Genomic DNA, 6273 nt, shown 5'->3' with positions numbered 1-6273 from the left:
CTCCGATTTCATTAAGTCAAGGTTTGATTCCTCGACATTTGAAAATGAGAGAGCAGTTGCCTTTGAAACATAACAGGTATTTGAAATGATCGAGCATCCCTCGATATCATCGGAATTTGAATGTCAATGATATCGATGACGGTGTCGATTCATCGATATTTTCAAGGAATTTTCCTATAAGCTTGCTGGACAGTTTGTGTCCTATTTCGATGACATTAACCCTGTCTCGATATGATTAATATTTGAATATCAATTTTATCGAGTGATCCTCGATATTTGAAATATTTTACCTGTAACCTTGCTGGATAGTTTTGTGTCCCAATCCGATATCATCGAAGGTCTATCGATATTATCGAGATTAGAATATCAAAGATATCGAGGCTCTCTTCGATATATCGAGAATTACATGTTTTGCCTTAATAGCATATTGGACACAACTGACCAGATGTCAATTTTATCAAGTTGTCTTGATGAACTCGAGATTCAAAATTCGATGATATCGAACAGTTCATTGATTCATCGATAATTCAGTCTAGAATTTTTTGAAGTTGCTGGATATCTGAAGTCCTTAATTCGGAAAGATCGAGTAAGTTTCGAGGACATCGATAATAGGATTCAATTTCATCGAGCCACGTATCGATAAATCGACAAAGGCAGAAAATTTAGAGATTTCCTGGTTTTGCAAAATAGTTTTCTCACCTTAAACCTTAAGATGTTCTATCCATTTTAAGGGTTTTATTTACCTGGTGTTTTAGGACATGGGATGTGAGGCTAAGGTTTACCTTTGACAAGTTCGGGCACACATCCAAGTTAGGTAAATGCTTGAGTAATCTTCCTATGGGGCTCACTTGGCTTGCTGACTCAATACTCACACTAATTTACAAACCAGGGCACTTTCACCCGACCCCACAGAAGGTGGTGGGGCCACCGTCAGATTGGCGGGCCACTGCCGATACCCAATGTGTACGGGGCCCTCCCACACATGTTGGCCCCCTCTTGGTTCCCCTCTAGCCCTTTTTAAACTACCCTCTATCCATTTCACCCCATTCCAACCTTGAGCAACTCAAAAATTTGGATTTTCCTTGAACCCACTCCCTACATCCAATCCTCCCCACCAAACCTCCTTTCCTTAAATCTTCTTCACCTCTAGGTCACCAACTTCTCACAAAGTCCTCCCTTCAAGCCCATTTCCTTCAAAATCCCTTATTCCTTAAACCCATATTCCTCAAGGCCACCAACTTCACACATTTCACCACTTTATTCTTCTAATTTCTCTAAGAACTTTTCATGTTGGACACAAATCTTAAAGCTTAATGGACGAAAGGCTATAATCAAAATAAAATTATAAATAGTAAAAAATAGAAATAAAGTGGATTTTTGATCATTTCCATAATAGAATCTCATAAAATAACTAGATTATTTGGATAAAGTAGCTTTTCCTACCCCAAATTCATATATTACACGTCAAGTAACTCATTCTGGATTGCAAGGTACACCAATTTCAAATAACTAGTGGCGGGGCCAGTGCCAAAATGGCATGCCCCTGCCAATTTACACCAGTGGATGATGGGGATACCGCCACTTTGGTGTACCACCGCCAATTTAGTCTAGCGGGTGGCGGTGCCGCGGCCAAATCGGTGGGACCTTGTCGGATTTTTTTGTGATTTTGTCTTTTGGGGATAACTTTAAAAAGTCGTATCTCCTTCAATATAACTTCGATTGGGGTGATTCAAAATCCAGATTGAAGCTTAATAAGTCTAGTTTTATATAAAAACAAATTAAAAATAAACTAAAATTTTAAACATAGTTAAGTTTAGGATGTATTGACAACTATCGAAAAATTAATAGTTTCAGACAACTGTTACTTCTAGAATTTTAATAATTTTTATATAACTCCAAATAAAATAAAAGTTTGTATGATGACTTTAAACTTGATGATAAACCATCATAAATTTTTTGAAAATAATTCATTAACTAAAAATATAGAAAATGTTACAAGTAGTAGAGACATTTTGGAATCATACCGAAAATCATTGGTTTTGGACAACCGGTACTTGCAGAATTTTTATAATTTTTATGTAACTTCAAATGTAATGAAATTTTGTGAAATAAAATTCAACCTAATAAAAAAATTAGATAAGTAATAATTTAATAATTAAAAGTGACAAAGATGTTACAAACAATAGATGAGTTGGACATGAATTAAAATGAGAACTCTCTTTAACCAAGACCCAAAAGACAACCTTATAAATGTGAAACTTGAAATTCCTAATAAATTTTGATATCCCTCAAATGTCTGGAATAATCAGACTACGGAATTGCGGAACTATATACCTGCGAAGCATTCGCGACTTAATCCAATTCTCAATCCTGGGCGGTTATCAATGGACTCACTGCTTTGACCGAGCAGAAGACCAGGATCCACCAGAACTAGGAAGGGATACAACGAGCCTTCTACCTTGGTTAGGTAAATAATTGACGTATCAGGTTTAAGCCCACTACAACCATCTCTTCAAATTAGTCGAACATTGAAAACATATACTTTTACTCTAGATAGAGGGGAATCGTCGTCATGAATCCATATCTTTTGAAAAATTGTAGTAAACCGTCAGGATGAAAAAGTTTTAAGGGGGGTAGACTACAATAATTCAGACTAGCATATTTAGTTGCACCCTACCATGCATATGAACATGAAATCAACAAAACTTGTGCGCACGAAATTTGAATATCTTTACCTATTTACATTAGGCAATTTCGGGGACGAATTTATTTTTTTAAGGGTGGGTAGATTGTAACATCTTGAATTTTCATTATTTTGGATTGCCAAAAATCCTTACATTTTTTTTAATAACTAGCCCACGTTGTCGCTTACTGACCCTTGGCTCTCGAGGTGAGCCTATACATAGATGATACCAGTTAAGAACCACACAAATTGATTAACCAACTATATGAAGCCAATAAATCTGCATGATCACTTAAACCTCAAGTCTAGCCTTGTGAATTGTTCATCTAGGGCCCAAACTAACCAACCTGTCACTGACTAATCAAGACAACCGTAACTAAATTAAAGATCTATCCAAAGCCGATCTAGCTATGACTAACCAGGTCAACCTAATTATCCGCTTAGCTTATGTTGAGGGTGAAATATTGCACATTAGACCCCATTTATTACTTGGTTTTATGAACATGATAATGCTTAATGTATAATTTTACTCATGTTTGTGTTGTAAGGTGAATTTAAGAGATTGGATTGAAAAGGGTGCTAAAAGCATGGATTTGATGCTTAAGAATCACCAAGGCAAGGGATGGATCTTAGAAGGCCAATATTGAAGAATTCACATGCTAAAGATCGAAGAAAACCAAGTGAGGAATGAAGAGAATCAAATATTTGAAGTGGAGAAAATGAATCTTGAAATTGCCATGAAAACAAACATATTCCTAAAAGTGTCTTGAAGAAGCATATACTGAAACTCTGGGTCATTCTGTGAAATTGAGCAGAGTGAAGCCTATTTGAGAAATTGCATAAATTTGAGGCAATTCTTAGAGTTTTCCAACTAGGTGCGAAAGTTGAGTTCCACAACTATAAATAGGACTCCCCACGATGTTCCTAGGCATCTTCTAGGGTTTGTGGAGTGGAGAAAAAGCATGGAGAAGCTGTCACTTAGAGTTTTTCTTCCATTTCCTTAATTGTTTTTATGCTTTTCTTAAGAGATTCTAGTTTAATCATGTCCATGGTTGGCTAAACCTCTTAGCTAGGGCTAAGAGGTGAAGCTTGTAGCGTGATGGGATGTTTTCTATTACTTTGATTCATGTTTAAGTTGAACTATCTTTGATTCTAGTTTGATTATAAGAAATACTTTTAGTTTTTAATGGTTTGTTGTGACTTAAATTACAATAGATCTGCAATAGCTTTGAGTATGTTTTTTTTTCATGTATTGAGATTGTGAAATTAGAAAATCCTGTTGTTCATCATCATCCCATGGGCATGGTTGGGTGATGGAATCCTTCTAATCTTTATGATTCTCTTATAATTGGTTGTGGAATTGGTAAATCCTGTTGTTTGCCTTGTCTCATGGGTGTGGTTTTGTGACTGAATCACTTCCAGTTCTCACACCTCTCATCCATTGAGAATTAGGTCAAAGGAAGTTCAAATTTGGTTTTACTGAGATATCTTAAATTGGATAAGATGGGACTCTGATTCCAGTTTCGTCATTGAATCAAGCATAGATCTCCCTGATCTCTACAAGTGGATCATTGGAAACCCTAGCTTCCTACCTTTGAATTTCTTAAAATTTTCATTAAATCTCTCACAATTACTCTCTATACTTCCAGACTTAGGTTTTCATCTTCTTGTAGTTCTAGTTCTAGTTGCCTTCAGAAAACACATGAGATTAGTCCCTATGGATTCGACCTCAGTCTCACAGAGATTATTAATACATTGCAGCCCTACACTTAAGGTTGTGAACAAGTTTTTGGCGCCATTGCCGGGGATTAACGGTTGCATTTTTCTAAGATTAACTAGTTTTAGAATTAGGTTGAGATTATGATTTTTCTATTTTCTATTTTTAGGGTTTGTTTTATATTTTTAGAAACTTTCTAATTATAGGTTTAGAACTTTCCTAATCAGTTTTTTTAGAAACTTTCTTTTTCTGTTTTTAAAAACTAATTTATTTTCTAATTCTAAGATAAGATAAGATATGATAGGATAAGATAAGATTAGATAAGATAAGATAGGATAAAATAAGATAGGATAAGATAAGATAAGATAAGATTAGATACGATAAGATAAGATAAGATTAGATAGGATAAGATTAGGGTTATTTCTAATTTATTTTTAGAAACTAACTTTTCTTTCTATTTCTAGATTTATAAACTTTCCTAATTTATTTTTAGAAACTTTCCTTTTTCATTTTTTGAAACTAGGTTATTTTTTTTAGAAACTAATTCACTTTTCTTTTTCTTTTGCAGGATCCTAACTTAGAAACTTCAATTTGGTAACTTCTTTCTAGTTCTCTCTCTTTCTATTTCTAAGATTTATATTTCCTTTCTCTCTTTTAGGTTTAGATTAGACTTTGAATTGAGGGTTGAGAGTTTTTCATCCCCAAGTGGGTCCATGATAACACTCGACGTCTTTTAAGTGAAGTAGAATTGGTTGAGGGGTTATCTATCCATAATAGGATTAGACACTACTCTAGATCTTCAGAGTTAATTGAAGTGATGGCTGTAAATCAACAACTTCAACCTAGGGCTGAGGAAGTCTAGGATGAGAATGAGGTGCATCAAGCACCCTCGCCTCGTACTTTGTGAGATTATTTACAACCGGCAGGGGTGAGCACAACCTCATGCATGATTTTTCCAGAAAATACGGGACATGGATATTAAGCCAAGGGTGATCCAACTCCTTCCAAAATTTCATGGACTTGAATCTGAAAGTCCATATCTGCACTTGAAAGAGTTTGACGAGATTATAGATACTTTATATTTTCTTAACATGTCTGAGGATACGGTCAGACTGAAACTCTTTCCTTTTTCTTTGAAAGAGAAAGCTAAGACGTGGTTGCATTCAATACGTCCCCGATCTGTTAGCACATGGAATGACATGATAAGAGAGTTCATAAAGAAAATTTTCCCATACCATAAGACGAACACCCTTAGAAAGTTAATCATGAACTTCGCCCAAAAGGAAGATGAAACATTCTTCCAATGTTGGGAGCGGTTCAAGGATCTTGTTAGTTCATGCCCACAACACTGTTTTGAAACGTGGTACATTACACACTTTTTCTATGATGGACTGACATCATCCATGCGCCAATTGGTCGAGACAATGTGCAATGGGGATTTCATGAATAAAAACATCGATGATGTGTGGGATTATTTGGACAGACTTGCTGAAAACACACAATCATGGTACACTTACCCACAATCAAACACGGCTTCTAGGCCCACTCAATCAAAGGAAAGGTGAGGATTATACCTTCTAAAAGAGGAAGATGATATTAATGCTAAAGTGTCTAATCTCATGAGAAAAGTCGAGGCCATGGAATTAAAGAAGATAAGGTTAATGAAACAGTTGCGGTATTTGTGCTTGTAACATTCACTCAACTGACAATTGTCCGACAATACCTGCCTTTCAAGAAGTGTTGAATGAGCAATCTAATGCCATAAATAATTATCAAAGACCTTTCAATGGACTTACTTCCAATACATACAATCATAGTTGGAGAAATCATCCAAATTTCAGTTGGAGGAATGGACAAACGACTACCCCTCAAA

At 35.5% G+C, this 6273-nt stretch overlaps 1 non-coding gene across 1 annotated transcript; it reads right to left on the bottom strand.

The window, feature by feature from the left end:
* Nucleotides 1-5647: 5647 nt before the first annotated feature.
* On the bottom strand, nucleotides 5648-5754 carry LOC131219773 (small nucleolar RNA R71). Its single transcript, XR_009158417.1, has one exon. It is a non-coding gene; the product is annotated as a small nucleolar RNA R71 (small nucleolar RNA).
* Nucleotides 5755-6273: the final 519 nt, after the last annotated feature.

This window comes from Magnolia sinica, chromosome 11 (assembly GCF_029962835.1).
Source record: "Magnolia sinica isolate HGM2019 chromosome 11, MsV1, whole genome shotgun sequence".
Taxonomy (NCBI): domain Eukaryota; kingdom Viridiplantae; phylum Streptophyta; class Magnoliopsida; order Magnoliales; family Magnoliaceae; genus Magnolia; species Magnolia sinica.
This window is presented reverse-complemented; position numbering and strand designations above follow the sequence as displayed.